Source organism: Mastomys coucha, unplaced genomic scaffold, assembly GCF_008632895.1.
Source record: "Mastomys coucha isolate ucsf_1 unplaced genomic scaffold, UCSF_Mcou_1 pScaffold5, whole genome shotgun sequence".
NCBI classification, from domain to species: domain Eukaryota; kingdom Metazoa; phylum Chordata; class Mammalia; order Rodentia; family Muridae; genus Mastomys; species Mastomys coucha.
This window is the reverse complement of record NW_022196911.1, coordinates 39,948,890-39,959,592: the sequence shown is the minus strand read 5'-3', so window position 1 is coordinate 39,959,592 and position 10,703 is coordinate 39,948,890. Positions and strand designations below refer to the sequence as shown.

The window sequence follows — 10,703 nt, the reverse complement described above, 5'->3', positions numbered from 1 at the left end:
GGGGGGGGGGTCCTTCCCCACAGCCCAGATGTGTCACTGACAAAACACAGTCCTTGTGAGAATTACAAGACCAATCCATATGTTCCCGGAGATCTGTTTGTTTATCCCCCACCTTTTCCTTTACTTGGTACCCTATGGAGAGCAGGTAGCCCAGCCTGTCCTATAATCCTGTCAGTGATTCAGTCAGTGCTCCCTGTGATAGGTGGATGTTTGTGTACAAGAAGCTGATCGCTGAGAAACTGTTCTCATTCCATCTTCCCACTGTGGACACTCACAGCTTTCCCACCCAAAGGTGCGACAGAGGGCAAGGCCACTTCAGTGTGGTTGATCAAGCAACTTTAAAGCCACCCCATAACACCCTGCAGGAGCATGAAGCCTTGGGCACTACAGCGAGAAACTCTCCGTCACTTGTTTGACAAGGACATTGGGGTGCAGGGGGCGAAGTAAATGAAATGGCAGCTCATCCTTCCTTCTCAGGCTAACCTCTTCTCCCAAGCAGGATCTACTGCTTGTAGAAGGAAATCTAGCTTCTTCCCATGGCCTAACCCCTGCCTGCTGCTCTAAGACCATCTCACGTTTACTCTTGCCCATCCCAGCTTAGAATGTTTGTACATGCTGTTCCTGCTGCCAGAAGTGCCTCAGCACAGCTCCGAGCCTTCATGGTGCAGCTAAAGTAACTCCTGCCCTTGGCCATAAGCCAACTCCCTACTACAGAAATCTGCTTTATTTTACCCAGTAATACCCATCACTCTGTGTGTGTGTGTGTGTGTGTGTGTGTGTGTGTGTGTGTGTGTGCAGGTGTGTGCAGCCATGCATACATATGTGTGCCAGAGGAGGACGTCAGATGTCAAGGTTCCCTCTCTACCACTTTCTCCCATATTCCCTTGAGACTGGACCCCTCACTGAAACTGAAGCCAAGCTGGTAGCCAACGAACCTCCAGGGATCCCCGCGCCTCATCTCCCACTGGGCTACAGTCACAGGTGTGTAGGTACACACCTGAACTTTTAAGGTAGCTACTGGGGTTTTTAATTTAGGTCTTCATCTTTGCACAGTAAGCTCTCTTATCTGCTGTGCCATCTTCCCAAGACTCCCATGTCCTTGCATATTGTCCATTTCCTCCTTAGCATGCAAGAGCAATCAAGACAAGTCCCCCACATGTCTTGTTCACATCTCTATTGCCAAAAACATAGTAAGCAAAAATCAAATTAAATATATATATATATATATATATATATATATATATATATATATATATATATATATCTGGGTGGTGGTGGCACACGCCTTTAATCCCAGCACTTGGGAGGCAGAGGTAGGTGGATTTCTGAGTTCAAGGCTAGCCTGGTCTACAGAGTGAGTACCAGGACAGCCAAGGCTACACGGAGAAACCCTGTCTTGAAAAACCAAAAATACATGCTGACTGAATGGATCCTGAATAACTGGATAAACAGATGAATGAAAAAAATTAAATAATTTTATTTAACCATTTGTTCATTGCAATGCTGGGACTCCAACTCAAGATCTTGCACATCCTAGGCAAGTTCTCTCTGTACTACTGAACTACAATGCCAACCCCTAAGGCTATTTTTTTTTTTAAGATAGGGGGTTTTAATTTGGGATTCTTGAATCTTGGGCTTCAAAGAGTCTTTGAATTCTCTCCAATTACATATAAAAGTTTTTCTATGTACACTTTTCAGGTGAGGGGAGTTTTAGCTTTCTTAGGACTCGTAAAGCTTCCATGACTCCTGAAAGATAAGAGAGACTGTGGAAAAGCCTACTTAAAATAGTTCTTCAGATTTGGAGGACTATCCACGTCTAATTCCATGTCTAGCTACATTTCCTGGCTCCCTCTGTGACCCTGGGACTAATTCTAACAAGTTAGTATGCAGAGAGGCAAGAAGTACTTCTTCTAAGGAGAGAATCTTCCCTCCTCCTTCATCCACTGAGCTGTGAGGTGGAGGTGAAGATGGAGCCATAGCAGCCATGTATGATGGGAAAGTGGCCTTGGAAATAGAAGCCACGCCCAGTAGAGAAACAAAACAGGAGCCAGGGACCCAACATGGTGGAAAGCCCTAGGACCAGAACTAGGTGAAGAAGATAACAAATGTCTACCTCCTTCTTGCTTCTTTTACTTGGACAAACTGTGGCAGGAGAAGGAAAGAAATTAGCTGCAACCTGACCTGGTGCCCACTGTATGCAAGGTAAAAGGTCATAAGAGAGTTAATGTATTCATAGGTCAGGTTGTTCAAGGCTTGGTGGAGAAATGAGGAAAGGATGTAAATAATGCCCAAAGCCTTTCTATCAGCAAGGCTCACCCTTATAAGAAGGCAAAAATCACAAAAACTAGTAAGCCTCTGATACATGTTATCTATACTTCCCCCATTCAAATATATCTCTAATGGATGGATTGAATTCCCTCTCTAATAATTATAATAAAAATCTTTCCCACCATTACTTTTTCTTCAAAAGTATTAATGCTATGGCTGGATAGCTGGCTCAGCAATTCAGAATGCTTGCTTCTCTTCAAAAAGATCCTACTTTCGTTCCCAGCACCTGTGCCAGGGGCCTCACCATAGCCTGTGACTATAGTTCTGAAAGATCTGACGCCCTCTGCTGGCATCTATGAGCCCTTGCATATGTATGGCATATACACACAGAAAGATAAACACAGACACATTAAATATAAAAATATATCTCTAAAAAGTAATCCTAGCAATGCACCCTCACTTATATTTCAACAATATACCAAGGTCCTGGCTCATTTTTTATTAATTTCTTTGTAAGCAAATAACAGTCCTATTTGTTGTATTAATGTATTAGATGTGGTATTGAAATTTAATATTAATTTTTATATATTGATTCAAAAGGTAATGCTCAGAAGTAATGACATCACCATGCAAATTGGAATCATTATGTATTGAAATCTACCAACCCACTGCAATGATTAGAAATAACTGTCACATTTAAATGATTATTGACTCACAGCAACAAATGTGCCTGGGATTTACTGTACAGTATTATTTGTATATAACAGTCTTCTTAATAAGCTGTCCATAGGGACATTAGCAATTTATTAATTGTAACTCAATCAATATGACCACAAATGGAGAACATTATTATTTACATAGTAATGGCCAGTGTGAAAGTCAGACTTCCTGACTAATACAAGGAATTACAAGAAGTAACAGAAGTCCAGGGTCTTTTTAGTCTTCTCTTCCTTCATCTCTACCCTGGGCTAATTAGAGGTAGTTTCCCCTCATCTCTGCAATATGCAGCAGGAGCTGAGGTAGAGGCTGCAGGGAGAGCTTTCCCACTGTGTCTCCATGGTTAGACTACTTAACTTCTTTGATCTCCACTTTTCCCTATAGCACACAGAGACAATACTCACTCTCACTAGCAGAGATCCTGTGAGCATCACATAGGGGAATTTTGCAATGTGTCTGGGAAGCAGGAATCCCAGGTACCATCCTAACTGCCACGCCCTCATCACCACTTTCTTCCATAGTACACTCTCCTTACCTGGATTTTCAAGATGACCAGTTAAGGTCTCAGGGTGCCAGGTACACAGGGGCCATTACTATCTATCCAGCCAGTATAAGATGTCTCTTATACTCATTTTTCAAGGTTTATGAGGCTTCCTGAACTTGGTTTCAATTCATATCACTGCTTGGTTCTTCCTGTTGTCACCTGGAACCTCAAAGAGCTCCTCAGTTTAGTTCTTTCTTTTTAAGATCTGAGGTTGAGTTGACAAATAAGGCTACAGACAGTGTGGCCGTGGTTTATCACCCTCTGAGTTCCTATCATTATCCATTCTACTAATACAGACATGAAAATGACTCCAGAAAACACAGAAAGGCTTTCTTACATCAGTGCCAGTAGGCACCACCCATATTATGCTAACTATCACTCTGGGTCCTTCCCAGAAAATGCTGGCAGCCAAGTTCCCAGAGGCAGCCTGCACCCACCAGATAAGAAGAGGCAGAGAACTTTCTATTAGACAAGACCAATGACCCTGCTGGCTTGGCTGAATTTAGTAACAGTAATCTAGGTTGTCACTTCTCAGTCCCCACGTTTCAGGCCCTGTTCTGAATGCCTCACACAAAATGCCCCACCCAGTAAAGTGCTGATCAAGCAAGCCCAAGAACATAAGTTTGATCCCTAGAACCTACAAACCCACATTAAAAAAGAAAAAAAGCCAGGCATGATGGCCCAGTCCTGGTGACACATCAACCAGCCCAGAGTACTTGCTGCTCTATAGGCCAGTAAGGCATCTTTCTCCAAACATTCAAGGCCTGGAGCTGGAGAGGAGGTGCAGCAGTTAAGGCAACATAAAGCTTTTGCAGAGGACCTAAGTTCAATTCCCAGCACCCGTATCTGAAGGCTCCAACTACCTGTAACTCCAGCTCTAGGGGATCATACGCCTCTGTCATCTGCAGATGAGTCCACATATCCACAGATACACACATAGACATTACTAAAAGGTTTTTTAAAACTTATTAAACACTACAAGATAGAAAGTGTCTGAGAAAGGACATTAAGGTTAACCTTTGCCATCCACATGCACATATTCACACACACACACATTCACACACATACACACATATACACATACACCGTTTATAACAAATTATGTAAGACAGCCACAATTATTATTCCAACTGAGGAAATGAGAGTGCTCTAAAACTTTTTTATTATAGTTAATGTGTGTGTGTGTGTGTGTGAATAAATGTGTGCATGCACACACATGTGTGGAGATCAGATGAAAAACTATTGGAGTTGCTTTTCTTCTGCCATACATGGGTCCCAAGGATCAAACTCAGGTCATCAGGCTTGTGTGCAAGCATTATTTACCAAGTCATCTCACCAGTACCAGTGTTAAAGGAGTTTGCCCCGAGTCCAGTCAGACACGACCAGAAATGCGTAGATGGTGTAGACACTCAGTCGGCTTGGCTGACCTTGTTTCTCCTCACACTACCCCATTTCTTATGTTCTAGGAAGCTTCATGAAACACTTACGGGTCCTTCATCTACTGGCAGCCACTGATAACAGTCACAGGCCCAGCATCTATGACAGTTCATTATGATCTTGGGGTGTCAGAAACACCATGGTTTCAAATGCTAGGCTGTCTTACATTAGTTTGATCTCTTAGATTCCCCCCTTTTCTCATCTCTGAAGTGGGGATGGTGCTAGTGACTGGTTCACCTTCAGAAAAGATTAAAGGATGTTGTTGAAATAATGTTCTGTGCCCAGGGAGTGCTAAGTCCATTGAGTACTGAGTCCAGTCAGTGCTAAGTCCAGTCAATGCTGAGCCCAGTTGAATGCTAAACAGTGAGCAGCATACACAGTATATGCTCAGTAAATAGCCTAGTTGACTCATTGGTCTCTCCCTCGCCTAGAGAAACATTATTAAAATTAAGAAGAAGCTCTGTTACATATTACAATGGGCCTTAAAAACCAGCCCTCCACCCACATCTGGATGATACAATGTAATTCTTATGTAAAAAAAAATACATGTATATAATTTTTCAGCATGACATTCCCTATCTGCAATTACATCAAAATCACATTAATTGAGCTATAACACTGTCAGGCTCAGCAGCTGGAGAGCGCATCCATACATCCTAAAAAGGCAGCCATTAATTCAGCTCTCTACAGCGCAGCAATGAAATTGGGATGTCCGTTCCCCAGCCTGATTTACTGCCTTTCAAGCTGCTTAAGTGGGAACCTCTACAAAAAGATTTAAGTTAAGTGACTGCCGTTCTGCTCTGAAGCTCATTTATTATTGAATTAAGTTTTCATTTCGTTTAAAGGGAATAAAGAAATATTTGAAACAAGGTAAAACATTAAAAAGAAATCAGCTATGATGATCCAGGAAGCTAGTTTGTCTATCTGAAAATGATTCTCTCCCAACTTAGCCTCGGCCGCGAAGCCAGATCACAATTCATAAATGTTACTAATTGGCATATCCATCGAGACTTTTGCATGAAAGCTTCTGCTTTTTCATATCATTCCAGTCCTTTTTTTTTTTTTTTTTTTTTTTTTTAATATTTAGATTTTCTGTTTGGCTTGATTTCGCCTTTGAGAGAGGGCCTCACATAGTCCAGGCTGCCCTGGAGCCTACTGTGTAGCTGAATGTAACCTGGGACATGTGATGTTCCTGCCTTTGCCTCCAGATGTGTACATTAAGCCTAGTTTACATGATGCTGGGGATGGAACCCAGGCCTCCATGCATTGAGCTCTACCAACTGAGCTTCATGCTGCAGAGCTCATCTGAGTTCCCCCTCCCACCACCACCACCCCCCTGCTTTAGGCCAATCAAGTTGGAAAAAGTAAACTGGATTAAAAATAGACAAAAATAAACATCTACCTTTTCTTTTTAATGTCTAGTATGCCCTACACAGGGCAGTATAGGAGGTGGGGCTAGAAAGGCAAAGAATTTCATGCTATGGTGTGCCAGTGTGTGACAGACAAATTAAGGTACTGAAGGGAGTCCAGTAAGAACAGATTCCCAGCATTCTGACTCACAAATGACTCCGCTGGTCCTGCTAACAGAGACCATTTGCCTTTCCTGCGGGGACTATGAGTAGCTATCGGTCCTTGTACCTGCAACAATGTCTCTCTGGAACCCCCGGCCCCGCCTTTTTCCAGTCTAGATAAAAGAAAAGAAGAGTACAACCCTATGGAATGTTTTCCCCTCTAAGCCTCACACAAAAGAGCCAAGAGTAATAGCATTCCCTACGACAAGAAGTCCCTAAAGAACTAAGCACTCTGAGCAAACTGTATTTTCTAAAAAGTCTGTGAGGACCCCTATAATGGTGTCATTTACACCCCAGTCACATGTGTCTACAGCGCAGGACCCTTCGTAATTAGGTATATACACTATACCAGTTCACTGCCTAATTAGCAAATTATGTTGAAAATAGCATCCTGCTAATTAACGGTTATTATGGCATTTCTGAAGCTAAGGCTTTAATTACCACCAACCTAATGCTTGTGTACGGAGATGGAAACAAGAGTCCCCCTCCCTTTTAAATGATCAATAAGTACAAAAGATTATTATAAAGGCAAATCGGCTGACAGCTGATTAATTTGCTTGATGCAAAGTTGCTGCGTGTTTCGTATTATTTTATCGGAGTTGCAGGGGGAAAAAAAGGTACGTAATTCGGTTTCATTAGCAACCTCTGTGATTTATCACCAGAAAAGGCGTCGTCCCCCCCCCTTTTGTTGTTTGTTCAATTCCCCCTGTGTTTTTTGCCTGTACCGGCATCAAAGTCAAGAGCAGGAAGTTTTAATTAAGTGACACTAATGAGGGCGTTGAAAATGATACTTCAGCAATTCAGCATGCTGTTAAATGTGTTTACTCTATAATGTCATCAAAGGTGATTGTTTTCCCTCGTAATAGATAAAATTCATTACCATAAGCATTGTACTTTTGAGTGCTGGAAATGCAAAATCCAAGTTAGTCAGGTGGATCTGTTACAATGTTCCCTCCTATGGCTGCCAATTCAAATTACCGGACCTAAAACGAAACTTCTCCACACAAGCCTCTCCGTCTTCTTTTTTTTTTAAAGTGTACCATGTTTAGTAATTAACAGACCCTGCCAGCCAGGAATAGAACAAAAGTGTGCATTCAAATGGCTAATCAAGGGAAGCTAGAATCAATGGGCTGGGGGTGAGAAACCATCCTTTGAGCCTGGCACTCACACCAGATTCCCTTTCTCTGCCAGTTTTGGGGGATGGGGGGGCTCTACTCATCACACAGTAGTGCACCTGGGCATCACCTCACTGCTTCAATAGCTAAGGATACATCCCTATGTAACCCAGCAACTACCTTGCTGTGGAATAGGACGTGTTGGGGAATTCGTTTTCTCTAAAAGATAAATGAGCACCAGCCTCCCAGACAGCAGTTTTGGCTGTCTGAGCCACTACTGGAAACGGATGCGCACCTCCTGACTTTCCTGGGAATCGGAACAAGGTCCTACGACATCTGAAGGAAGGCGGTGCATCCATTTTACAGACTGAACCAACAGAGGAAAGGAACTTAGCCTGACTTAGAGAAGGAACCCCACGCGTTCTCCTTTGCCTGGCCAAGTCTAATACCTCTGGGAGATTCCAAACAGTCTCTCTGAATGTTTTGGGCTAGTTTTTTATTTTTTTTCATAGCACATTTTCATATCTTGCACAAAATGGAAAGTTCTCAAGCATTTCTAGGATAGCCTGTCGGGATTTGGGTGCAGACATGAGGAGTGGCAAAGCTGTGCCCAGCAAATACTCTGTTCAAGTTAACAGAGCCAGGCTCCTCCCTCACCTGGATTGACCCAATGGTGATAACCTTCCTCAAAGCTCCCTGCTTCTGAAAGAGCTTGTTTGGAATGGTTCCATCACCCACCATTCTTCAGAATGGGATTACTAGCTTCCAGCATGGGAAACACGCCTGCACTCGTTCAATGACCACCCCAGCCATAGATCAGAAAAATTGGTTTGTGGATGACTTTCTGAAGATATCTGGCCCAATGACTGGGACTGAAAAATATTAGTGTTTCCTTCCCTGCTGTATCCCTGATTTGGTCCTGAGGCTGGAAGAGACGAGCTGTGACATTGTTCTGGTTATCTTCAAGAAACTGTCTCCATTAAAATTATTATTGGAGTCTCTGAGCTATTTCAGGAAATTTAGTCTAAAGTAATAAATTCAAAAGTTTCAACTAGTAACCTACAGGGGAAGCCCAATTGCACTGGCACTTTAGAAAAGGGAAAGAGGTTGACATCGCACTGAAATTGTCTTGGGGATCAGAGCAAACATTGGGTACACATTACAATGTCTGGTGTACTAACAAAAAGGAAAAGGCTCTAACTACCTATTTATGTGCATTAATGCAACTGTGTGTATGTATGTCTGTCTGTCGGTCTGTATGTCTCTGTCTCTCTCATGCACACATGGGCACATGAATGCATACATGTACACACACACACACACACACACACACACACACACACACACACACACAGGAGCAGCTAATGTTCCAGGAGGGAGAGAATCGTCAGCTCTTTATAATATAAGAGGGTCTCACTTACAATTAAGGAGAGAATGCGTCCAGAACAGACAGATGCACTTGTGCAGTTTTGTTTACTGCCTGTAATTCAAACTTCAGGCTCTCTCCATGAATATATATATGTATATATATATATATACATATATATATGTATATATATATATGTATATATATATATTCTCCATGAATATATATATATACATATATATGTATATATACATATATATATATTCTGTTTGCCACCTGAACTTCAGTAGATTTCTAATGAAATGGCAAGGATGAGAAGATGAAGAAGGGCAAGTGAGAGGGAGTGAAACAATGACTGTAGAGAAGGCCTGAGCTGGCACAGCCTCTCTGGAAAGCACTTTAGTGTTGCATCAAGAGTTTAAAAATACGCACATCCTTTGCTCCTGTCATTGTGCTTCTAGGAAATGTTCATAAAGAAATCAGAGATGCTTATCAAAGCATGATGGATAAGAATGAAAAATGTAAAACTTCAGGATCTACCATGGCAGATTGGTTAAACAGATGATGTTATATCCACAGGATAGAATTTATACAATATCAGGCTCTATATGTATTATGTATATATGTTTTATATGTATGTGTGCAGCATGTCCACATAGATCTTAATGCATGCATTTACAAAGGGGAGAAGACAGATTCCAAAGTGTTAATGGTGACTCTGAAAGTTGGAATGAAAGGCAATTTTAATGTTTTACATCATTAAACTATTATATTTAAATACTAAAGGTTAAAAAAAATCAACAATGCATGGGGAGGGTACTCCAAGATGCTATTAGGAATGTTACAGTGCAATTTAATTATGTAACTAGTAATATTATAGTTAATAACCATTATATAATTTATAACACCATCCAGGCAATTTTTCTCCAATGAAGCTCATCACTATTCAGTCACATGGAGAAACTGAAATGCTAGGAGCCCCTCAGGGTGGCACTCCCAGATCCTGACTTTAGAAGATACTTCCTATATTCATAGCCAGAGTAAGTTTGACCTATAGAAAACCTTCTTAGGATTCCCACAAAACTGGAGGAAAACTTTAAAGTCTCAAGTCTTTCCACAGCCCTACCTGGGACCCTCAGGGATAGATATGTCCCTTAAACATTTAGGTGACTTACTTTGTCATGTGATTGATACCCTAGCCTATGGGGCTCTGGATTTTCCTGAGCAATTTTTGTTTTCCAGTAAGGGTAGATGAGTTTATCTTGGGCTTAGGCCATGTGTAGCCTTGGCTCCTATTTTGTTTTTCTCCTGATCAGTGAGACACTGTCTATAGATGCATTTAGATTTTGCAAAACAAAAATGTTTTGACATGTGGTTTAGCTTTTTCACAGAGAATGTTTTTCTAAAGAAAGGAGGGAAGAGGATGGTTAGACTATATGTGGAAAATATAGCATTCTAGATAACCACCACCTTCTGAAAGATTAAGATAATTATGACAAAAATGAAGCCATAGGAAGAAACATAAAATACAAGCTACCTTGTCAGCTGAAGATGGGGAGATCAATGCATTGTTTGCCCAACATTTCCCAGTTACATTCTTTTATTTCTTTACTTCGTGTATGTGTGTATGTGTCTGTGTATGTGTGTGTATGTGTCTGTGTGTGGTGTGTGTGTGTGGGGGGGGG

The 10,703-nt window shown here is 41.6% G+C and overlaps 1 protein-coding gene across 8 annotated transcripts in view; it reads right to left on the bottom strand.

Annotated features, from left to right (window-relative positions):
* Positions 1-10,703, bottom strand: part of Ebf1 (EBF transcription factor 1) — a 392,233-nt gene that overhangs the window by 212,829 nt on the left and 168,701 nt on the right. The window lies entirely within an intron of this gene.